At 35.4% G+C, this 26665-nt stretch overlaps 1 protein-coding gene across 2 annotated transcripts in view; it reads right to left on the reverse strand.

The window, feature by feature from the left end:
- Window positions 1-26665, reverse strand: part of MAGI2 (membrane associated guanylate kinase, WW and PDZ domain containing 2) — a 1245024-nt gene that overhangs the window by 763669 nt on the left and 454690 nt on the right. The window lies entirely within an intron of this gene.

Consider the following 26665-nt stretch of genomic DNA (forward strand, 5'->3'; position numbering starts at 1 on the left):
CCAGTTTCTCCTAATTCTCACCAACACTTATTATTGGGGAAAAAAAAAAAAATATATATATATATATATAATCCTGGTGCGTGTGAAGTGGTATCTTGTAGTTTCTCCACTGCTTTTTAAATTTATGAATAAAAGTGATTATATCATTCTATAAGAGTGGTTAGTTAGCAAACTGATATAGCATGCAGCATGTGAAGATGGGTTGTTTTAATCCTGTGAGACTAGGAAGTGGTGATAAATTTGATCTTCCAAATTGGTATCCAAGGCTTTGACTCAAAAAGAAAGCATTATTCTCCCACAGTCAGAAACACCAGAAATACTTCCCTCAGGAAATTAATCATTTCCCTGTGAAAGCATATGAGGTTGCTGAGGATGCTCCCAAATCATAAGGGTGTAACAAAGAAAATGGAAAGACAAACTGACAGGGTTTGGGGTATCATTCCTCACACTCAGGAAGGAGAGGTTAGCATGGGTTCTAAGGTTGAAAGGATGGAAATGGCAGGAGGAAAATGTGAAACTATGTTCTCAATAAAGACAGAAAATGGAACTTGGGGTAAGAGCCCTTTCTGCAGGGAAACACAGATCTTTTGGTAAGTCTTGTGAGCAGTGAGGGCCATTTCCATAGCAGACGGTCTCTAAAACAGGCAACAAGTAGTGATGTAGTGGGGAAGGTGGAGGACAGAAAATGGGGAAGAATGGGGGCAGGTACCTTGAGGGTGGGCACCTCCTAGCACATTTCAGATGTTTAAAGGAAGAGTGCATCAGTAAACATGTCCTAAAGACACCTGGATCCTTGTGTAACCTTAAGGAGTGAAAGACTTCCATCAAAATGATTGAAATTCAATTTCTCACCACCCAGGCAAAAAGGGGATTCAGTCCAATTTATTCTAATTTGGAAAAAAAAGAATGGAGTTGGCTGTATGTACATTGTTTACTCCAACAATGTATGTTGGAGTAAAATTCAAATGAACTGCTTCCTGAAATTAAGGTTCCTGTGGCAGAACCAATCACACATTATACAAGACAAGGGGGAATATCATATATGTAGTAGTGCCCTTGATTCAGAGCACTTTCTACTAAGTTTGCTTTATGACCATGACTCTGGCATTTTGGAAGTCCCTAGATGTAGATGTTGTAAAAGATTCTCTCGGTTTGTAAAAATCGTCTAATAAAAGTGGAATGAAATTTTTCTTCTCTCATGCTTATAAAAGCCTGTTCAATGCTAAGTTGGAAGGCTGTCAAACTAATCACATACTTTGAAGGTAATATTTTGTGAAATGCTCTATGCTATTCAAAATAGTAGTTAATATAAATACATTTTTATCTTTTAAAAGATATCATAAGAAATGTTTATAATTCCAAATTACTTACAGAAATAATTTCGTATGACCAGAAGACAAATGTTTATTAGTCTGAGCAATATAGGGGAAACTATAATTGCTTTTTTGGGGGGAATGTTTTGGTTATTAGTCATCTTGGTTATTCTCTATCTAGCCATATAATAGACTTCTTTCCATAATGCAGAAGTACCCACAGATCTTGATTTTTCTCTTTATCTTGGTTCCAGTGTTAATAAGAAATCATAGCAATATGTCAAGAGAATAAGCAATGGGTAATGCATAGAATTTTCTTTCTTTTGGTAGCCATCCCATCAGAAGAAGCCAGTGTTTTTAATAGATACATTGGTAACTAATTCTCATAGCACACAATGAATATAAGTTCAGAAACAGGATTCATTTGCAGTACAATGAAAGTAAACTCCATTTGCTCACTTCCACACCCACCTTCTTTACAGAAGAAAAAAAGAACAACTGAGGCTCATGAAAGTCAGGAAGTTGTCTAAAGTCATGAAATAAGTTGTGAGAAAGTTGGAACCTGATCTGGGTTTTTTTAAACTCTTAGTTCAATGTTGTCCTGGTATGTCGGACTTGACTCTATGTTATCACACTATCAGAAAATCCCAATATTATTTTCCTCCCCCCAATGGAATTAAATTAAGATCAATTTCTTAAAATTTGAGTTTTTATTTTTAATTTGTACACTGCGTTATTATTAATACTTGCTGATTGAGAAGAATTGAGTAGAGACTTTCAGATGAATAGAAATTAAATTAGGAAAATATAGTTTATATAACCACAAAGCTATTTCAATATACTACTTCCACATACTAGTGATAACCTCTCTTCCTTTGGAGCCATCACATTTGTTTTTCATCTCAATTATTTCCATATAAATGAATGAATGAAGAGATTACTACTAATAAATATATCAAAGTGGGGCACCTGGATGGCTCAGCTGGTTAAGTGGCCAACTCTTGATTTCAGCTCAGGTCATGATCTCAGGGTCATGGGATTGAGGCCTGTGTGGGCTCTGTGCTCAGTGGGGAGTCTGCTGGACATTCTCTCTCTCTCCTTCTGCCCCTCCCTGTCCTCAAATAAATAAATAAATAAATCTTAAAAAAAAAATAAATGTATCAAAGTGATTATTTTGGTATTTTCCACTTCTAGTGCCTAAGCTTACATGGTAATGTCCTCATTACTCTTCCTCTACTTTCCCAAATGCTTTACCTTCAAGCACTTAAGGCACTAAATCCATCATGCTGATGCCCGTGGAATCAACATTTCCAGCTCAGTATAAGCACCACAAGTAAAGTATTTTTCTTAGAAATTATACCCAACTCTCTTTTCTTTGTGCTTACACAGGAGTATAGATCATTATTAACTCATGCATGTAATAATTGAAATTCTTGCCAAGTTATTATCAATGTTTACTGATAGAGAAGACTGAGTAGAGAAGTTCCTATGAATAGAAATTAGAAGAAATATAAGCATAGTTTATCAAAGGTCTTTCCACACATAAATTCACTTAATTTTTCACAATTATCACATGAGTTGGGCATTGTTATTATTTCTGTTTCATAGTTGAGACGCAAATTAATGAAGTTCTTGGCCCAAACAACACAGTCAGGCTGTGGATCCCAGTCTTGGAACTCAAAATTCCCTGCAAAAATCTCTCTGCAGTACCCTCAGCCTTTTAAATGCCATTAAAACACACCTTAGTAATTTCTTTCTTTATGTTTTTGCACATAGCTCCTAGTGCGAAAATATTTATTTGAAGGAAGGCATCTTTAATTAAGCACGCCCTAATCTAACTTCTTGCCATGGTACATGCATTCAATATTTATGTTTCATTTGATTAAATTGGTGTTCACTTGTTGACATGTTCTTTATAACTTTTCTTATGTCAATTAGGTATTAGAGGCATTCAGAAATTTTCCATTTTTATTATGGAAGATAAGACCAAGATAGTTGGTCAAGTCCACTATTATTCTCCATGGTATTCATTAGATAATTAATTTCTGTTAAAATATGTCATCAGGATATAAAACTTTAAGTATTATAATAAAAGGTAATACTGAGAAAAACACATCTTTCTTCATAACAAATATTTCTTTAGCTTTGGCAGCATATTGGCTATTTTTTCCTGTATTTGAACTATTTTATTTTATTTTTATTCAAGTATAATTAATGTACAGTGTTACATTAGTTTCAGATGTACAATATAATAATTCAACAGTTCTGGATGTTTCTCAGTGCTCATCATGATAAATGTACACTTAATCCCCTTTATCTATTTTACCCACACCCTATAGCCATTTCCCATCTGGCAACCATGAGTTTATTCTCTGTGTTTGAGTCTGTTTTTGTGTTTGTCTCTTTTTTCTTTGTTTGTTCATTTGTTTTGTTTATTAAACTCCACATATGAGTGAAATCATATGGTATATGTCTTTCTTTGACTTATTTCATTTAGCATTATACCCTCTACATCCATCCACGCTGTTGCAGATGGAAGATTTCATTCTTTTTCATGACTGAGGAATATTCCAGTGTGTGTGTGTGTTTATGTGTGTGTGTGTGTTTATTGTTTATCCACTCATCTACTGATGAACACCTGGGTTGCTTCCATATCTTGGCTATTGTAAGTAATCCTACAGTAAACATTGGGGTGCATACATCTTTTTGAGTAAATATTTCAATTTTCTTTAGGTAAATATCCAATAGTGGGATAGCTGGATCATATAGTAATTCTACTGCAATTTTTTTGAAGAACCTCCATACTGTTTTCCACCGTGGCTGTACTAATTTGCATTCCTACCAACAATGTACGAGAGTACCTTTTCTCCACATTGTTGCCAACACTTGTTTTTTCTTGTAGTTTTGATTTTAGCCCTTTTGACATGTGTAAAGTAATATCTCATTGTGGTTTTAATTTGCATCTCCCTGATGATGAGTGATGTTGAGCATCTCTTCATGTGTCTATTGGCCATCTGTATGTCTTTGGAAAAATCTCTATTCAGTTCCTCTGCCTATTTTTTTTGTAAAGATTTTATTTATTTATTTGAGAGAGAGAGAGCACAAGTAGAGGTAGGCAGAATGGCAGGCAGGGGGAGAGGCAGACTCCCCGCTGAGCAGAGTGTCAGACGCCAGGCTTGATCCCAGGACACTGAGATCATGATCTGTACCAAAGGCAGAAGCCTAACTGACTGAGCCACCCAGGTGCCCCCCTCTGCCTATTTTTAATTGGATTATTTTTTCTTCTTAGTCACAATTAGATATTCCTTTGGCTTTGGTGGCATGTTGGCTAATATTTTAGATTTAAAACATGTTTTAAATTTAAATATTATCAATGAATTCAACTACAAAAGAAATTCCAACCAGTCTTGTAGAATGAATTTTATTACTTTAAGAATGCTTCATTTTATGTTACCCTTTCCTTGATTCTTCTTACAAGAAGAATGACTGTGCTATTTTCTCTGAAATCTAAGATTTGTTCCATTTAAAGTGTTCCACTAATAAAGTGGCTTTTGGAAATATCACCTGGACAAGAACTCAACTCTCAATAATAGCCATTGGAAAAAGCAAAACAAAACAAAACACCCCAACTACTTCAGAATTTCAGGCTTTTAGTGGAGCGCATGTACTTTTTTTTTTTTTTTTTTTTAATAATTTACCTGCTACATAACTTAGGTTTCCTTGACATTGTGGGTTGACTCTCCTCATGGATCTTCATAGCATCCATTTTTTCCCCTGAAAACTTGAACTTTGAGTTATAAATGGGTAACACTTGCTATGGGAACTTGTTCCAAATAATGGTCTGTGATGGCTCTAATCAAGTAAATTGACATGTCCAGCTTTACTTTAAATATCCTGTTTAGTCAGCCCCTCGGGGATGACTTTGTTTTATGTATATAAATCATAAGAAGCAGACATGAACTTTAAAAACTTGAACAATGTGTATATTTGATAGTTACCACTGTTCTCATAGAATCATCTAATCAGGATCAGGTTATTTGGAGGCTGAATGTTCATGAAACAGGGTGACTGATCTGCACATAACTGGTATATCAGCTGCTTAGTCAGATTCACCAAATTATTTACTTTCTCTTCCAAATTTTTTCCTCTCCAAAACATTATGACTTAAAAAAATTGGTAAGAATAAAAATATTATATATGTGTGTGTGTGTCTGATTCCTAAATTATGAAAATTATGTTAGTGATACATACTGTTAGATTAACAGAAATTGTTCACTTCCAAATGTTGGCCAACTATATTTAAATGTACAAATACATTTTTTTTCTGATGTAGTACATGAATACTTCAAAATATATTGAATACTGAGTATTTTTTTTCTTTTTAAAGTGTCACTCCAGAAAGACTAGAAGTAAAATGATAAAAAGAGGTAATCAGAGTCATAATACAAATAGAATCACTTTATATATGGGAAGCACTTTATATATATTAAAAGCAGATTCTAGATGTGATATAGTATTGTGTAAATGCTATGCTGTTTTCTAATATTTATTAGCACCTCTTAGGTGGATATACTTTTAAAAATCATCTGAGATTCTTTCTGTACAACATTGGAAAGGAAAAGAAGTGGGAAAAGGGAATAATATAGAATAGGAAATGAAGAAGTGATGGAATAGGAGGAGAAGAAAACAGGAAAAGGAGTGAAGAAAACAAAAGCATAAAAAGAAAGAAAGCAAAGGTGGAGATTAGAAAAATGACATGCATATGGGGCACAGTATAATACTATAATGGGACTTTAAAGCTTAAACGCAAATGGTTAAAATAGGAAATGTAGAACAGCTGGATGGACATGACTAACATGACTTTTTGGAAACATGCTTGTTGGCCCAGCTATTTTAGTGCGTTTGACTTTAGTTGAATTGTGTTTCCTTTAAAATATTGGTAATGCTAAATATAATAACCGTGCTGTACAGATATTCATTTTTCTCAGAATGGCCAAATAATTAAGAATGTGATGCTATAATACAGTTTACAGTCAACTTAAATCAACAAACCTATTATCTGTTCACTGACAAAGAAAAATGGAATTGACAAAAATATTCTAAAAAGTCTAGTCTAAGAAACTCTACAGCATTTTAACTAGTTTATGCCATAATTACCAAAGATGTCATTAACTCTGAACACAGGGACACTTTTCTTTTATTGCTGCTATAATTTAATATGCCAGCTACTGTCTTTCCATTCTAGGATAAAGTGCTGGCTTCTTAGAAGTTTAATTAGTGACTTTAAGTCGTGATTCCATTTGTTGCAGTCACTCTTTTTTTTTTTTTAAATATTTTAGGTGTTCATAACATTTTCAATATACATGTCAATTAAAATTGGTTCCATAATGTTTACCATATGGGAACTGTCTAATATAAATTAGTCCAGGATACCTTTCAACATATAATATTCTGATGGTACTGATGCTCCTACAGGTTAGTTTTGTTTAAATTTCATTCAGTTAAATCTTTATTTAAGTACATAATTGCTTTCCTAAAAAAAGTGCTTTCAAGTGAATATTCTTATGCTACAAGTTGTGTATGATGAAGCCGTGGAGTGCTTCTCAAACTTTAGTGCATATCAGAGACACCTAGAGTGCTGGTTAAAATCCAGATTCCTTGACCCCACCTTCAGAGAATCTGATTCAGCGGGTCCAAAGTGGGTCTATGAATGTGTATTCCTAGCAAGCTCCTGGGTGACACTGATACTGACAGTCTGCTGGCCACACTTCGAGTAGAGTCTAGAGTATGATCCAATCTTTAGAGAAAATTTTTTAGCTGCTAATATCTAGTTTATTCTTTATGAGCAAATAGCGAGATGCTGTATCTTAAAATAAGCCAAGACAGTTTCTCTTCTGGTCTTCAGTGTTCTCTAATTTGTAAATGAATGTTACCAGCTTTGGAGAACAGAGGCTTGAGGAGCAGTTCACTTGTCAGTATCATTTAGTGGGAAAGAACATGAGATTTAGAAACTTTTAACATTTATTAGCTGTGTGCCCTTGGGCAAATTACTAAAACTTTCTGAATCTCATTTTTAACATTTGTACAGAAAAAAATAATAAGACCTATGTGAAAGTGTTATTGTAAGCATTTAACAAATTAACCTATGCGGATACATTATGAAATCTGTCAAGCACTTAACGATATCCTTTGAGATCTCACTCCATTCATTATGCCCTACATTTCCAACTTCTCCATTTTTACTGGCTCTGTCTCCAAGACAAATGGCATACATTTTCCTCCAATTTGAAGATAATTGTCTATGACCCTATATAACTACTGACTTCTCCCCTCAGTCTCCCTCATAATCAACCTTTGAAAAAATTACCCATGCTCACTGCCTCTAGTTTCATATTGCTTAGTCCTTCATCTTACCATTACAATTGAAATTCTGTCTGAAATGAATTCCTACTGAAATTCCTAATGAAATGAAATTGCCCTCTTAGTAATCATATTGACTTGTGAGTGTCCAATCAACACCTATCATGAGCAATGTCTCTCAAGCATGTGGTCTCTAGCCCTCAGTGGTTGGCATGGCTCACCACTCACTGGCCCTGCAAACTCTCCCCCACCTTGGCTTTAGCAACACTTTCCTCTCTTGGTTTCCTTTTACTTCTGTTTTTGCTGATACCTCTTCCACGGCTCGCCCCTATTTTCTCTGTTGGCATACTGTCTCTGGGAGATCTCATCCTTGCTCATGCTTGTAACTGCCATCTTCGTACTTTGACACTTCTCAACCCACACACCCAGTGTAGACTTCTCTCCTAAGTCACAGGCCCATTCAATTTCCAACTGAATATCACTATCTTGATGTCCAGATTTAAATTCCATAAAACTAAACATGTAAGACATGTCCAGAATATGCAACTATATTTCCTGTAATCCCCATGGGAATGAATGGCAATTCCATGTACCTAGCCCAAATGCCTATCTGGAAAAATTCCCTCTACCTGGAACATTCTTCACCCATTCTTCATCTGGAAAACATATCTTCATCCTTTGGGTTAAAGCCTAGACATTAGTTTCTCAAGAATCCTTCTCTCACCACCCCAGTAACTCCTCCTATGTATTCCTCTAGAACCCTGTATCTGACTTATGGCAGCGTTCCTGGCCATTTTCCACAAAACACTCTCAGTCTCAAGGAGGAAGAGACTACTCTGTCTCTTTAACTAATAAACCCTCAGCACACAGCTGACCACATGGCACATGACAGGTGCTCAAAAATGATGTTTGATTCCTACTTCCAAAAATATTCAGTCATTCAACCTATAAACACTGGACCACCACTTTTCTGTGTAGTGGGTGAACCACAGTGAGAAGAATAGACAAAACTCCCACCTTGGGTGTCAGAGGGTCAGAGACAGACAATGAACTAGACAGACAAGTAATAACTAATCACAAAATTACAAGCATTATGAAAGAGAAACAACTGCACTGAGAAGGAGAATAACAGAGGGGAATCTGTATAAATAGAGAGGTGACAGAGTTGGGAGTTGTTTTTTAAACACAATGAGCAGAATACGTCCATGCAAAGAACACACAGCATGAGCAAAAGTCTCATTGTGGGAAAGACCTGATTTGTTTTCATTTTGGGGAGGTCACCCCTTTCCCACCTGAAAGGAGAAGCATGTGGAAGCTCAGGGAGTGAAGGGAGCTGTTGTATAAGACGAGGCTGAAGAATTAAGCTAAGTCCATTCTTCACAGAGACTCGCTGTCAAGTAAGAATAATTACTCCTCTAACTCATGTTCAATGAGTTTCAATGTTCTAGTTATGGTTCACATCAAATTCTTACTGTGCGTTATTTCTTATTCAGTTATCTTAATTCCATATAGTAAACAATTTTTAGTTATACTTTAGTAGTGCTTACATCTTTTCCAAAAAATAAATTTTTATATACTATTCTAGTAGTCAGTATGTTTATGTCATTTTTGACACAACAAAGAGCCTTGAAGATATGACCACATTTTTCATTAAACAATATAACAGAATAGCTCTGTGAATATAATTTCCATATAAAATCTCTAGTAGATGTGTAATAAATCAGATTCATGCCATTACCTTAATAAAAAACCCATATTCTTATAGTATCAGTGAGAAGCTGAAGTATTGAAGTGTTATTTTCCAGAATAAATTTTTCATTAAACAATATCGAGTGCCAAATTCTTGAGTCCATTTTTTTTTTTATCATAGGAACTTTAAATAACACCAACTGTAATCTTAGTATCAGGTACTTACTTAACTGCAAAATTTATAATATGAACTTATCCTATACATAGGTATCAACCTTATGGTTTAACTAAATTTTTAAATTTTGATTCTAAGTAAAGCTCTTAAATATTTAATGGTTCTCCCATTTAAGGCATCTAAGTTAATAAAATGATTGATCATTAAAATATGGATTATCTGTATCAGGGTTTCTCAACTTTGGTATATTTTGAGCTCAGTAACTCTTTACTACAGGGGACTATCCTATGCATTATAGGATACTGAGCTGCATCCTTGGTCCCTGCCCACCAGAAGCCATTTGCAACTCCTAGTCCCCCAAGCTGTGATAACCAAAAGTTTGGCTAAGTTGAAAAAATTTAGCAACCTAAGGCTCTGGATTTGGAATATAGCATTACATCCTTTACTACACAGCTGTATGTCCCTATTTTATGTCATTAATATCCAAAACAGTCCTTAGTAAATCAGTTGTCTGTATACATCTGAATGCTAGAGTTGGTTGATACTCTCTTGAAAATGACACAGGTTTTGTTGAGTCGACTATTTGTTCTGATAACAAGCAAAGAAAGAACAATTTAAATTATAGTTTTTTTCTAATTATATCTGTTATTCATAATAATTGTATAAATTTCAGAAATTGTATAAAATTTAGAAAACTAAAGTAAAGCACACTGGAGAATATAAAACTACTAAGGATAACCACTTAACATTTTGAAATATTTATGTTGTTTGTATATATTACATATATTTTATAAAATTGGGAAAATAGTGTCATACAATTTGTTTTTTAAAGAGTGTGGTGTTCTATTATATTCAATATCTTGTTATGTGCATTTGCATATGTTATTAAATATCCTTTGAAAACATTTATTATATTTTTACATCCTGTAATTAAGAAAAAAATTTATTAGTCTACCTTCCTTAGGTGCTTTTCCAATTTCGTTTTAATGACTAAAATGTATAGCATAAAGAAAATAGTTTAATACATAGCAATCCAGTGCTGTATTTGAATGGGTGGTTTTTTGTTTTTTGTTTTTTGTTTTTTTTATTCCCACGTAAGAGATACAGATTTTCGGACAACTTTCTTCTCTCACACTTGGTCTTTGATTATTTTCTTTTTGGTTTAGTAGTGACCACAGCTACATGGAAAAATAAAATAATATATACATAAGGTGATATAAAGGACTAAAAGGAAATCCACCCACAGACATATAGTCACACACTGCTCTAATTTCAAATTATTTTCTGTCTTTACAGGCAAAACAGATTGGAAATAAGTTTTTCAGGTGCGTATTCACAAATCCTGAAGAGGTGACTCAAGGGGCTATTGCCTCTCTAATGAAATGATGAGTTAATTATACTCTTCCAATAATTATATAAATATTGAAAGATAATTTGGTTAGTTTTCCTTTTAAAACCGGGGTATAAGAATAATCAATCTATAGAGAATAGAAAACATACATCCACAAAAACTTGGATGTGAATTTTCATAGCAGTATAATTCATAATAGACAAAAAGGTGGAAACAGCGTGAATGACCATCACCTGATGAACGTATAAACATATAAGTTCAGTGATAAGGTGTATCCCTACAACAGGCTACAATTCAACTGTAAAAGAGATTGAAGTACTGATAGGTGCTATAATACGAATGAATCTTGAAAACATTACATGAGAGACACTGAATGAAAGAAGCAGTCACAAAAAGCCACATATCGTATGACTTCATTTATATGGAATGTCTACAATAGTCAAACTCATAAAGTTCGATTAGTGATTTCCAGGACAGAGGAGTGGATGGAATGAGAAATGAGTGCTAACAGGTTCAGGATTTGTTTTGGGGGGTGATGATGACATTCTAGAATTAGAAACTGGTGATGGTTGCACAATGTTGTAAATACAGCAAAACCCCTGGATTGTACACTTTAAAGAAGTGGACTTCATAATATCTGAAATGTATCTCAATAAAAATAAATATATAAAAACAATAAGGCTTCTACAATCCATTCTGCAGTAGACTACACACATGTGTAGTATCTATGATGAGCAAAGTAGGAAAAAACACAGATGGTATCACCAAGAAAGAAGAAAACTCTAGTGGATTAAAAAAATGGAAACCAATTCATCAGTTAAGAAAATAAAATTTTAAAATGGTCTGAGTTTTAGTTTCCACTGCTTTAGAGTATGGAGCTCAGAATACCTAACGTGCCTATCCGGAAATATCTTCACTAGCAAGAAACATCTATTCCACTGGAAACTCAAGTGTTTTTTTTGTTTGTTTGTTTTTTTAAGATTTTATTTATTTATTTGACAGAGAGAAAGAGACAGCCAGCGAGAGAGGGAACACAAGCAGGGGGAGTGGGAGAGGAAGAAGCAGGCTCCCAGCGGAGGAGCCTGATGTGGGGCTCGATCCCAGAACACCGGGATCACGTCCTGAGCCGAAGGCAGACGCTTAACCGCTGTGCCACCCAGGCGCCCCTGGAAACTCAACTGTTTTAACCATAAACTAAATTCTGGCATGAAATTCTCTCGGGATCATCACCTCCCATTTCCTAAGAGAAGAGATTTCTTTTTTTTTTAAGATTTTATTTATTTATTTGACAGAGAGAGAGCCAACAAGAGAGGGAACATAAGCAGGGGGAGTGGGAGAGGAAGAAACAGACTCCCAGCGGAGCAGGGATCCCAACGTGGGGCTTGATCCCAGGACCCTGGGATCAGGCCCTGAGTCCAAGGCAGACGCTTAACAACTGAGCCACCCAGGCACCCCAGAGAAGAGATTTCTATCAAGAGTGAGCCTGGGAAAGTCAAATGACCACTATTCTATGAATCCTATGAACACAATAAAAGAGCAGTAGTTTAATATTTGAATTTTACAAATCTAATTATTGGGCCATCTGCTGAAATAATTCTGGTTCATTTGGGTCAGGATCTGAACCTCTCTCCCTTACCAAGATTTATCTCTATTTTAGAGAAAGGAACAACAGTAGTTCTATCATTTTAATAAATTGTGAGGGAGAGGAGGTCAGTCCTAGACATATAGCATAGCAATTAATACTCCCCTCTCAGCCTAAGGCTTTAAGACGATATAAAGTTATTTCAGTATTTAAATCATTCTAATATATTGTTGAGCAATCCCCCGAGGATTTAAATGCTGTAAGAGAAAAAAGTAACAGTATAACTTTTAAAGGATGCAAAATAAAACACACAGCCTATTGCTGTTAACTACCGAAAATAACTGTGGATATCTGGAGAAAAATATTATACTAATGAGAAATGTCAAAAGGAACAAATAGAAAAATCTCTGATAAACCTTTTGTGAAGTACAGAGTGAAAATATCTTTCCCAGAGCCTACTGCTGACGTAGTTGTTGGTTCTAACTCCTCACGTTGCAAGAGGTGCAGTAACCATACAGGAAAAAACTAATTTGTTAAAGCATTTTAGCTGACATTTAAGAATGGACCAGGTCATAGTGCAGGGTGACATCATTTGAAGGTGTACAGAAGGGCAAGGTGGAAAATGAGACACAGAAAGAGATTATGGAAAAGCAACAAAACATGGCAAAGATAACTTCTGCAAGTAAAATTTCATGTAAAGTCCTTGGTATTATGAGTGATATAAAGTATCACTGAATTGTTAACAACAAATCTTATTTAACATTCAGTACCTTTTAGGTTTCTGAAGTACTGGAAAACAATGATCTTTAATCCAATATGCCATTTTGACAAGGTACCACTATGTGTTTTCATTTGCAATACTATGCCCCAGTGAACATGGGGAAGTAATGTCAATCAGACCGTGAAAAGGAAAAAGTTTGAACAAAGAACAAATGCACTATTAACCATACAACCTGGAAAAAAAAACTGAAGACAAGCTGTGAACAAATATTACTTTTTCAAAATGGACAAAATTTAGCTTTACTTCCACATAATTTCTTAGGCTTAATACATTGCAATTTTTAATACACTGTTCATGTGTTCTAGTCATGTCAGATGTGTGGGCGTCCAGCAAATCTTTATGAGAAATATAGAATGCAAATAGTTTAGCTGTCTTCACACTCACAGTTGGCTGCACTCTGCTGGCTAGCAATTTATCAGCTTTTAATTGTAACAGATAATGTTTATTGCCTTAGGAATGGTTTATCTTGTGAAGATAACATTGATGTTACCAAGAGAACATGGTAAAAAAACACTTGACCAATTACTAGGTTTTAAGACATTCTTCTTTGGTAGTGATCATTTTCTAAAATTCATTCAGCTTATTTGTCATAGTACTACCGTTTAGTAAACTGCCACCTGGAACTAATGATAACTCTGAAAAAATAAATCAGTTCTTTGGACATAATTTATAATAGAGTCTCTCAACATTCTTTCTTTACTTGAATGATAGGGAATATTTCTTTCAACAGAGGCTCAGGAAAGTAAAGGAACTCAATGGGATGAAGTGTTTAGCTCTTTCCAAGTGCATTTATTAATATATATCTTTCATTTTTCTGGTAGGAGAGAACAGGAATTTGAAAAGTCTGAGTAAATCTCCCCAGGTGAGCCTTATATAAGTTGAGTTCCCAAACCCCCAATTCTTCAAGAATCTTCATTTAGAATCTTGTGGTGGAATATTTTTTTCTGTTATTGATGGTTGATATTACTATCAATTAAAGTAGATTAAAAGTTGTAAAAAAATTTTTTTCAAACAATGGGAATGGTCCTTATAATATCTGTGCTTACAGAATTAAAAATAAAATTAAAACATAACCTGCCTCTTAAAGACCTCTCCTAATTTATATAGTTAATTTATTTCTTGAGTAGCTACTATATGCCAGGTGCTATTCTAGATGTATATCAGGGATATGGATTCTCTTTGTGAAGATTATAATCTAAGAAGAAGGCTTATAATGCACATAAATAATTACCACATAAGCTAAAGATGGTTAGTCTTGGGAGGAATACTGGTAAAATAAAAATTCATAAGAAGGAGAGATCACTAGTTAATAAAGGATTATTTTACAGGGTGGACCTTAATTTGTGTATGTGTAAAATCATCTGCTCCACTTTTTAGCCTTCATCAAAGTCTACTGGTGAATTGACCTCATATTAAGACAAAATATGTCAAGCCACTGGCAACTCCAGGAAATACCAGTTTTGGGGAATGATCTGAGGTATGAGTATGAAGTTATCTTTTCTTTTGCTGAGTAGTTAGAGGATCTTGTACTAGACATAAATGTAGACCATTAGAAATATCCGTGATCTATGTCTTCGTACATTAGAAATATCCCCTCTTCGGCAACCTATCAAGAAAGCTCCGTGTGGTATTCTCTAGGCCTTCTCGCTTGTCTTGAGCATGCAGGCATTATTATTATTTTTTTTACAGGCATTTTTTATACTTATTTATTTGCTTACTATCTTCCTCGAGATAATCTAAGCTCTTTCAGGATAGAGGACTTTGTTTTGTTTGCTGTTATTTCACCAGTATCTGGCATCTGGAAAGCATACTTCAATAAGTATTACTGAATTACAGAAAAATTTGCTAACTTCCCAATAAAATAAGTGCAGATTCTAGGACTTCAAAGCACTGAGCACAAAAAGAATGTTACCACACAATTTTATCCAATCCTTTGCCTTTAAATGGCATCTATAAGATGGCAACTCCCAAACAAATATTTGGAGGACTGGCTTCCCTCCTTGAACTCCGTCTATTTGACATCTCTGCTTGGTTAACAAAAATCCCAAATTTAATATGTCAAAAACAGAAGTTTTGATATGCCATTTGGGGCTATTCTTTTAGTATTCTCCATTTTGGTTAATGCTATTATCATCTACCTAGTTGTCTGAGCCCAAAACCGTTCTTGATTCTTCTTGTTCTTTCAACCCCCACAACTGATCCATCACCTGCTCAGGTATAACACATAGTCTTCTACTTTTGTCCATCTCCAGAGCTCCTATCCTGAACTTGCTTCACTTCTTGATTTCTTATTTTGAGCCTACCTCCAGCCCTCCCTTCCTATAATCCTTTCTCTACACAGCAACCAAATATATTTTCGAAGACTTAATCAGGTTGTTCCCTTAAAACCTGAAAGGGATCCGCCCTGCACTCAGAATAAAATCCAAACTCTGATATGCATAAAAAGATTCTTTATAATTTCCTTCTACTGACTTCTTTGACTTCCTTTCACGGAACTTTGTTTCCTTGTACCCTAAAATCTAGCACCACTGATTTTTTCTATTTGTTCAATTCCAAGCTTAGTCCCACTTCAGGACCTCTCCTCAGCTATTCCTCTGGGTTTGTTCCTGACCTTCACCATTTTTCAACACTAAGTTCTCAGCTAAGATACCTCTTCCTCAGAGGTCTTCCCCACCACCTTATATGATGTTGTCATCTCCTATCGCTAGTCCTGTTTATTCCTTCCTTATTCCTTATCGCCACCCGGAATTACCTGATGTGTTTATTTATTTGTTTACATTACAATGTAAACTCCATGAGAACAAAACTCATCTGTCTTACAAATGTCGCAACGCTTGACAAATATATGCTCACTAAATATTTGTTGAATCAATTAATGAAGTAATCAATTATCAATCAAATGGTCATAAAACACTGCCTTTTATGCAAATTTTAAATTTATTTAATTTTTCAAGATCTTCAAACACTATTCTAATTTAGTTTCATTAATATTTATTGTGTGCCTTCTATACGCAAGAGACTGAGATAAGGTCTGAATATATAAATATGAATAGGACATAGACTCAGCTCTTTAGAGCTGGTTGGTTAACTGGAAAAATATCAAGATAAATAACTGCAACATTGATGATAATTGTAACAATACACAGAATACAAAAATAGTAGAGCAGATAAAGAGGGTAAAATATCTGGGCTGTGGCATAGCAAGACAAAACATTACAACAAAGAGTTCGAAATATACAATCTAAGAGTGTACAAATGTATAGGTAAACCCAGACGTGGGTCTTGAACTCACGACCGAGATCAAATGTTGCACGCTCCACTGACGAAGCCAGGCAGGTGCCCCTATATATTTTTTTTAATCTTTCTCCATAGCATGGTATGATATTCTCCTTAAGAAAATTTCATTTCTACTGAAAAATACAATATTTTCTGAGTCAAAGTTCAGCACTAAATACTTCATATTGACTTATATTTGAACTACAGGAAACCTTGCAGATTATCAGATTTTATTCATGTTTAGTGTCTGACTTACAGTAGATCTTCAACAAATACTTGATGAATCATGATCAATGTGGGGTTTTTTTTTATTAACAGATACACTAAAATTTCTGATGAGTTGGTAATATTACTTCAAGTATAGGCTAAATATCATAACACTGCTTAACTGTTTTTATGGGCCATTTTACAGATAATAAAAGGGAGTAAAGAGGTCGCATAACTTGCCTAAGATTGCATAAGTAGTAATGGGTGGAGCAAACAGACACATGGAAGGTTCAGTCCAGAATCCTTGCTTTTTAGCCCCTACTATCAGGTAGTGTTTCTTTGTTTCAGAAGCAAATGATAAGATCCTGGTTAAATACAGCAGAGATAATATTCCATTAAAAAGACTTTAGATGATGATGGAGTAATTTAAATTAAGGAGGAAGACACAGATTTACATCTGGTTTTCTCCAAGAGCTTTGCTAAACCTAGCAGTTCACATCTAGCTATCTCTGTTGTGGCAAGAAAGGAAGGGCTTATTTTCTATCCTTTCAATGACGTACATTTCCCATTAAAAATTCATCTTCAAGGTAACTTAGATGTTTTAATTCTTATTTCCTCACAATTTTGAATTTTGTTTCTGTTTTTTTTTTTTTTTTTTTTTTTCTTTTCTGGATAATCATGTAGTATCATCAGATACAACCCCCACCCTTCTCCTCATAAACTACATACTGGGAATTATATCCTGAAAGCTAGGTTTTCTTTCAGCGAATCCATGCCCTTGTCTTCCTTCTATAAAGTAAGTCTGCACTGTTGTCTGCCATGTATCTCAGGAATGTAAACACTGACCAAATTTAATATTCTTAATTTTTCACTGCCAAAGAAGGAAAATTTCAGGCCAACAGGAACAAGTCTAAAAACAAACATTAGATACGTTGAACTTCAATTAATTTTTCCTAAGTGAGATTTTTTTTTAGAGGAAAAAAAAATCCATTCTACTTATTTTTTTTGAAGACTTTATTTATGTCACGAGAGACAGAGAGAGAGAGAGGCAGAAGCAGAGGGAGAAGCAGACTCCCTACTGAGCAGGGAGCCCTATGTGGGGCTTGATTCCAGAACCCTAGGATCATGACCTGAGCCGAAGGCAGATGCTTAACCAACTGAGCCACCCAGGTGCCCCTACTTCATTTTTAAACACAGAATGAGGGGGCGCCTGGGTGGCTCAGTCGTTAAGCATCTGTCTTCGGCTCAGGGTGTGATCCCAGAGTCCTGGGATCGAGCCCCACATCAGGCTCCCTGCTCTGCTGGGAGCCTGCTTCTTCCTCTCCCACTCCCCCTGCTTGTGTTCCCTCTGTCACTGGCTGTCTCTCTCTCTCTGTCAAATAAATAAATAAAATCATTAAAAATAAATAAATAAATACAGAATGAATGTAACATAGCTAGAAATCTTTTTTTTTTTTAATTGTCTCATAGGATGCAGCAATGCTATTGCTTTACATGAAATTTTAAAAATTATGTTTTATTGTTTACTTTATCACCTCTTTATAGTTTGGCTAAGTGCTTTATAATGTATTATTTTGTCTTACAAAAGGCAGAAAAATAATCCAGCAAAACCAGAATTATAATAATAAAACAGTGCAATTCTATTTCCTTTATTTAGAAATGATCTCCCAATAGGATTTTCTTTCTACTTTCACTCTTCTCATTATTAGTCTGTTTAACAAACAAATATTAAACAACCATAAAGAACAAGATTTATGCTAGGGGACACGGGTTTTAAGACTAGGATAATATTAAATTATGTCATGAGTCTCCCCTCCCCCCTGGAGTGCTGTGAGTAGTACAGTGTTCTCTGGAAACCTAGAGGAAGAATAATTCTCAGACTATGAGATACATAACATAAATATAGTTATTAAACATAATAATGAACAAAGAGGGTAAACCTATCACTCTGTTGGGAAAAACCTAGTTCCCACTGCAATAGCAACTCCCTGCATATTCTTCTGTGGTTATTCCCAAGGCTTGTTTCTGTATTCCCTTGCTTTTCTACATTGTATTCAGCTACGTATGTATTTCATCTATGTCTGCATGTAAATAAATATTGTTTAATTTGGCTGTTTTTTGATCCTTATAAAAGTTGTATTGCATGGTAGGAGATCTTCTGATGTGGTTTCTTTGCATTTAATATAATGTCTGAGATTCATCCAGGTTGATGTCTATAGTTAGAGTCCCTCTCTTGTTTCTTTCTAGTCCTTTGCTATTGCAGACAATGTAGCTCTGTAAACATTCTCAGGAACGCCTAACAGTACAGATGTGCAAATTTCTCCACAACCTGTTATCTGTGCATTTTATTTTCTTTTTATTTTCTTTTTTTTTTAAGATTTTATTTATTTATTTGACAGAGATAGAGACAGCCAGCGAGAGAGGGAACACAAGCAGGGGGAGTGGGAGAGGAAGAAGCAGGCTCATAGCAGAGGAGCCTGATGTGGGGCTCGATCCCACAACGCCGGGATCACGCCCTGAGCCAAAGGCAGATGCTTAATAACCGCTGTGCCACCCAGGCGCCCCCTATCTGTGCATTTTAAATGCAAATAAGAAAATGGTTTCCAAATTGTCTGTGCCAATATACACTCTCACCAGTAGTGTATGGATTCTAATTGTTTCACATCTTTACAGACACTGTATATTGCCACATTTTAAAAAAAATTAACAATATAATTAAGGTAAAATGTTTATATTATTGGAGTCTTAATTTGCATTGCCCTTATTACTAATGAGGTTGAGCATCTTTTCATAATTTCATTGCCCAGGTATGTTTTCCTTCAGTGAAATGCCTATTCATTTCTTTCACCTACATTTAGATTGGGTTACAAACTCTTATATTCTTTTGCAGGAGTTTTTTGCATTATCATGGGTACCAATCTTGTCAACTATGTGTGTGACAAATACCTTCTCTAGCTTTCTAATGATGGTTTCTTTTTTCATGAACAAGAGGCCTTAAAATGGATACTTATTTTTTTTTGTCTTGTTTGTGAACTGTTTCCAGACACCAAGGTTATAGAGATAATTTTCTATGTATTCTTCTAAGAATTTAAAATATTTATCTTTCTCTTTTAAGAATTTGATTCACCTGGAATTGATGTTTGTATGTGGTATAAAGGAGAGATTCTATTTTTTTCCCATCTGCATAGTTATTTGTCTTAATGCTATTTATTGAAGGGCCCATCCTTTACAAACTAATCTGCAAAACCATCTCTATCAAATATTACATTTCCTTGTATATGTAGTAAATTTGTTCAATTTGTGCTCCTAGAGATTGGAGACTCTAAATGGATGGGCCTTGCTTACCCAAGCCTTTTAATGCAATATAGGATGCGTAAAGAGCACTTAGCTATAATTTGGGGAAGGGATAATGGGTAGAGAGTTCAATGGCTCTGCTTAAGAAATTAAAGGCATTCAGTGTTGGAAGATGGCAACTTGAATAGATAGGAACATTGACTTGGATGGACAGCCAGTCCCAAGAAAATGGAGAGATAGGGCCAAGAGAAAATTCCTCTTGAGGCAAGACTGATGGATTTTTAGAATAGTGATGTATAATATTCAATTCAAAGTTGCTGTTCAAATGATCTGCTTAGTTTTCAAAGCCTTCAGTAAATATTAGACACACACGAATACCTTGGAAATTGGGTGGTTTCCAGTGAGGAACAAAGCAGTACAAAGGAAAAGGACAGTCTTTTTTTTTTTTTTTTTTTTTTTTTTTTAAGATTTATTTATTTGAGAGAGAGAAAGACAGAGACAGAAAGAGAGAGAGTGGGTGGAGGGGCAGAGTGACAGAATCTTCAAGGAGGCTCCCCGCTGAGTTTGGAAACCGAGGCCCAACCCCCTCCTCCCAACCCACGACCCAGGAGATGATGACCTGAGCTGAAAACAAGAGTCAGATGCTCAACCAACTGAGCTACCAAGGTGCTCCAAGGACAGTAATTTTAGGTGGAAAGATACAGAGTAGGGGTCAAGAATACAGCAGGAGCAGGATATTGGATCAAGAACTGATGAGGTTAATATAAGCTTTCTCTTCCTTGGAAACAGTGGGGGAAGGAGAGGTGGCTGATATAGGATTTTTCGTCCTATGTAGGTCCAGATCATTTTATTGGACTGTTAAAGGAAAGGTTATGTTGTTCCCCACAAGCACAGTCTTATTGCTCCTGTAGTTCAGAAGCTCCTACATAGAAAGCTTTATGAGGTTTTTATTCATTTCTTTTGCTTTGAACTATAATATTAAGTTTGAAACTCCTCAGCACAGTATCCAGAACTGCACAGAATCAGTGCAGGACCTGTGTGGATCATTGCTGACTTCTAAAGTCACCCCCCCTTGGCTATGAACAGTAGCCACAGTGGAGGACTCAGTTCAACTTTGGCATCTGTGACATTGCAGGCTAGGACTGAAAACAAGCACACTGTTTTACCAGAGCATAAGCATAAACAGATCAAGTTTTAGAGTCATCCATGGGATCATGGCTGATGGGATCATTTCAGGCAAGATAAGCATGTTTACTGGTAAGGGAACAGAAAAATCTACCTGTGATGCAATGATCTGTATCTCTCTCCAGTTTAGAGTTTCTATCAAAAACAAGGTAGAAATATATTCAACAGCTGGGATGCCTCATTGGAAATTCATCCACAGTAGTTTCTGGAGATTAAACTGTTAGATGCATTTAATGAAAGGAAAAAATGAATTTGTTGATAAAATCTAATAATATCATTCTATTTAAAAAATCTTCCTAAATTTGCTCCATGGAAACTATCTATACACTAGAAGAAATACAACGAAATTTTGAAGTTTAAATCAAACTTTAGATTATATATTTAATATACTTTTTTTTAATTTATTTTTTTTATTATGTTCAGTTAGCCAGCATATAGTACATCATTAGTTTTTGATGTAGTGTTCAACGATTCATTAGTTGCTTGTAACACCCGGTTCTCATCACAACACATGCCCTCCTTAATATATTTTTAAACTTATTTCTTTAAAAGTAGTAGGTCAGTTACTAAAGACTGCATATAATAAATATTAAGGCATTAACTATGTGTTTTATAAGATAAATAACAGGTATGACGAATGGTGAACCCTCCTTTACAACAGGTAAGGAGAGATTTAGGACTTTGTATATATGAAATGTGTGAATTAAAAAAAATCATAAATAAATGTATCCAAACATTCTTTGGATTTATTACAAGGCAGCCCTTTTATATTTCATAAAAGTAGGAAATATTGAATGTTGAGTGTAAAACAGCCATTGTAATTGATTCACACGTAGATTCCTTAGTAAAGTCTTTCTCAATCCTTGCAGGCCAGACTCATTACTTTTTCTTCTTGATTCTCATACTGTTGACCACAGTTCTTAGAGAACTCAATAGATCATATTATATCATAGCCATTGGAACACAGCAGACATTACTACTTATTGAATGAATGAACAAGCACAAAACCACTGCTTAAATTAATTGAGAAGCAGAAGTCTCAATTAAATTAAAGAAATCAAAGCACATACATCCTGGTCAGTATTCTCATAGTCACTTCTATCTAATGTATGATATGAAGTTATGGACAGAATTAATAGAAGCTCTTAAGGAACAGAAGGAGAAAGGATGGAATGAGGAAGAAAGGCAAGTAGGAAGGAAAGACGGAAGAAGGGGAAGATGGAACAGAGAGAGAGAAGAAAAGGAGGAAGGGGGTGAGAAAAAAAAAGAAAGAAAAGAAAGGAAGTGTTTTGAAGAGACAAAGTGTTAATGGAAAGGCTGATTTTAAAAAATCATCTGTAAGTTTAATGGAAGGAAACATTTCCAAATGAAAATTAACATACTTTAATGAAAGAAATCTTAAATATCAATAACCATCCTAAGTAGACCATTTTAATTATTTTACATATAATAATAGCAATGCTCTATTAATTGGGCCAACAGTATTCTGATTAAGGTTGTCTGTGGATCATACTTTGGGAAACACTGGATTAAAAAATTGTGTTTGAAAAACAAAACAAGCAATAGCAACAAAAAACTTTATGTGGCATAAACATTAGGTATGAAATGAAAACATTCTTCCATTCTGACTCTACCCGGTGTAATAATGTGCTCTCCCATATTACTAAGCAGTGACAACATTCCCATAGTTATCCCCTGGGAAGCATGGAAGGGAATCTGGTCTTTGGAGAAATAAAAGGAGAGTAATTCACCCAGTTACAAAGGCCTATCGTATTTCTATTCCCTATGGTTTAACTACCTTCATCTTTAATAACACAGGTTAGAAAACCAGGCTCATTATGAATCAAAGCAGAAACGCATCTAAATATTTGAACCAGTATCACTACCAAAAGTGGAGTTTGTTTTGGTAGGAGGAACCAACTCTAATTCTTTATGGTTAGGATTGATGCTTATATTCTGGATAAGTATACACGTACACTTGCTAAATCCAGAAGCAAAACTGCGACTCTAAGCATCACGGTTGAGCCTGATTATTCAAAAAGAACCAAAACCCATCTTCATAGTAAGAAAGGCTGCATACAAATTCAGAAAGAGCAGAGCCTTAGGAATCAAATTGCCCTGGGGTTGAACAGCTGTTTGCCCTTGAGCAAATTGTTTAATTTCTCTATCTAGGGTTGCTCCTATATGAAACCGGCAACTGGGATATTTCTATCGCAGGATCGTTTTAGAGTGAAAAGTGGGATAATGCATAGATTCTTATATCAATTACATAGCAGATTCTCAGTTAAAATGAGTTTCCCGTCCTCCAACATCTTCCATACCCTTTTGTATTAGATTTTTAACGCTATTGACTGTATTTTTATTTGCAAATTTGCCATACTTTTAAAAGGTTGGGCCAGGTTCTTCTTCTCATAGGCAGAGAGGTATTTTTTTGAAAAGTGAGCTAGTCCAAATCTTGCCTCAGTCTTTTCTGGCCTGGAGGAAGTAGAGGAACGGGAGGCTGGCTGCTAAGGGGAGACTGTAATAGTCTTCAGGGGTCAGGGTGCTGAGTCTAGAGCAACTCATTTTTTCTAGGGAATTGCACACGTGGTCTTTTACAACTTTAGTTTGTCACCAATAAATCATTCTCTTGGGATCAAAACAAATGACTCAAATAAGTTATGTCTAGCAGGAAAATCCATTGAATGAAGTGAATTAAATTACTTATGAAAATTAAGTGTTTAACTACCCTCAAATACCATTATCCCTCTTATTCTTCCTATTATTAACATATGCAAGGAAAGCAAAAGTTAACCATAAAGGGACACTATTTCATGTTTCTGAATTTCATAAAGTATGTTCTATGGTATAAAAAAAGATGAATAACTTCATTTTATTATCAATATTTGCAAGAGGAATAGTAACTGACCAGACATAATACAATTTTCTTTTTTTTTCTTTTTTTTTTTTTTTTTAAGGGGGAGAGGGGCAGAGGGAGAGACAGAATCTCAAGCAAGTTCCACACCCAGCCTGGAGCCAGATGCGGGGTTCGATCTCATGATCCCGAGATCATGACCTGAGCCAAAAGAGTCAGATGCTTAACTGACTGAGCCATGCCAGTGCCCCAATACCATTTTCACTTAAAACCACGATCCTTGGGGTGCCTGGGTGGCTCAGTCGTTAAGCATCTGCCTTTGGCTCAGGTCATGATCCCAGGGTCCTGGGATGGAGTTCCATGTCGGGAGCAGGGAGCCTGCTTCTCCCTCTCCCGCTTCCCCTGCTTGTGTTTCTCTCTATCCCTGTCTCTCTCTGTCAAATAAATAAATAAAATCTTCAAAACAAAACAAAACAAACAAACAAACAAAAACCCAAAACCATGATCCTTATATTCTAACCTTCAAAATGAAGACTTTTAAATTGAATATAGGGAATGACTATTCACCACATCCCTTGGGTACACCATTCACAGCGCTCATGTAATCTATAAAGATCCACACACCTGGTTCAATTTGAACTACACTTTGATTTTACTTGTAAAGGCCTAACAAATATTTTGGCAAGAATTTCGTTTCCAATTCTGAGCAACTGAAAATGAGTTTCACTTCTCAGCAGAATCTGTACTGTGGACTCAGCAGAAGCATTATCCCTCCATTTTTTAAAAGAAAACAATCAATATCCATAACACGTAGGGAGAATGGGTCATTCTTCCATCTGTTAAGGCATTTTACATGAGAAATAACATCACAACTCAGATAAAGAAAAATTTGTACCCACTTCTGTAAAGGGCCAGATTTATAGGAACTCCAGATTCCATTAAACACTCAAAGCAGGAGAGAATGGTGAGAGAGTATCTCTTCTAAGTTTAATTTGGTTTTTATTTGTTTCTATAATTGTGGAAGATACCCTTTTGAATGATCAACTATACTTTCAAAGCAAAGATAAGATGCCGGCTACACCTGAACTTGCCAGTGAACATTTTTAAACTCTGGAAAGTGAGTGTGGATTTGAAGGAAAAAATTAGTCCCAAAACAGAGTTTAATGAATAAATTAAATTATTTAAATTATCTTCAAACTTCAGGACTTTAAAGATTTTAAAGATTTAATGTGTAGGCATGCCTGGAAAGTTGAATTTGTGTCTTTATTTGAATGTACATTTGGTTAAAATCCAAACCTCTGGTAAAATAATATTCTAAGATCATACACACACACACACACACACACACACACACACACATATATTAGATACACAAATATATACTGTATATTATATATAATTAGATTTAACCTCAAAAATTTATATATATATATGTATTCTGTATATAATGTATAATTCGATTTTAGCTTCCAAATTGAAAAAATAATAATTTGGAATATATATGTATACATACACACATATATATACATATCCAGGTATAGGTATACAAAGTTAGTAAGTCAGTATGGTCATATTATTCTCTGAGAACGATTGAATTTCTAAACACAAGCGCTGTCTTTTAGTATATTTACTTAAACTCTGAAATTCTTGAGAATTTAAATAGAAATATAAAGCCATTTTATTCTGTTTTCTCTACGGAGTTCTTTTGAGGTACATCAAGTACAAGCGCCCTATTATTGCAAGTAGTTCATTGAAGTAAAGCTTCGATAAAAATGTGGGGAGGGTGGGAGGAGAGCAGACGCGCAGTGAGCCCCACATGCTGCGGAGTCCGTCTGCCTGATCTCATATTCCAGTTCTGCCCCTCACCATTGTGTGACCGGGCAAGTCACTTAAATCTTTGTCGTCATTTCCTCATCAGGAAGCTGGGAACAATAATCCCCCACCTTATGGAAATCAGTATTTAGCATTTCCTTAATGCCCAATTTATAAGGGCATTTTTTTTTTAGAAGTGAAAATAAGGAAATTGTGTGAAGATGACACAGATGATCTGCACTGTTAACTGTGATGTTTAACCAGTAAGAAAGCCTAAGAAGTTTCAGGCTTCTATTTCTTTGCCCTTCCACCTCTCACAGGTGCTCACTCCAAGGCGGTTTAAACCAGGGGGCCTCGTAAACTACAGTACTAGGGGCTGGAAACCTGAATTTCCAAAGGAAAAGCTTAAACCCTACTGTAGATTCCCTCTTTCTGGTTTGCTTTTCTCTCTAGGAACTTGGTCTTCATATGGCTGCTATGATAAGTGAGGTACCTGGTAACCTCCTGCTCGTCAGGATACACCTTCCTCCTAGCTTCCTCTCTTCCTGTCCCCTTCAGAACTCTTCTTTTCTTTCAGAAGGCCAGTGGGAACCAAGATAGGTGAAGGTGGGAAAAGTCAGCATGGTCCCTCTTGTTTGAGCCAGCCTTTAGTATAAGAAAAGGGGTTTATGCAATTCATAAGTGGTCTAGCTTAGTTTACCTGGGAAAACATTCCCCATCAGAGTTGAAGGCCAGGGGCACCTGGGTGGCTCAGTCGTTAAGCGTCTGCCTTTGCTCAGGTCATGA

This window comes from Ursus arctos, unplaced genomic scaffold, assembly GCF_023065955.2.
Source record: "Ursus arctos isolate Adak ecotype North America unplaced genomic scaffold, UrsArc2.0 scaffold_3, whole genome shotgun sequence".
Taxonomy (NCBI): domain Eukaryota; kingdom Metazoa; phylum Chordata; class Mammalia; order Carnivora; family Ursidae; genus Ursus; species Ursus arctos.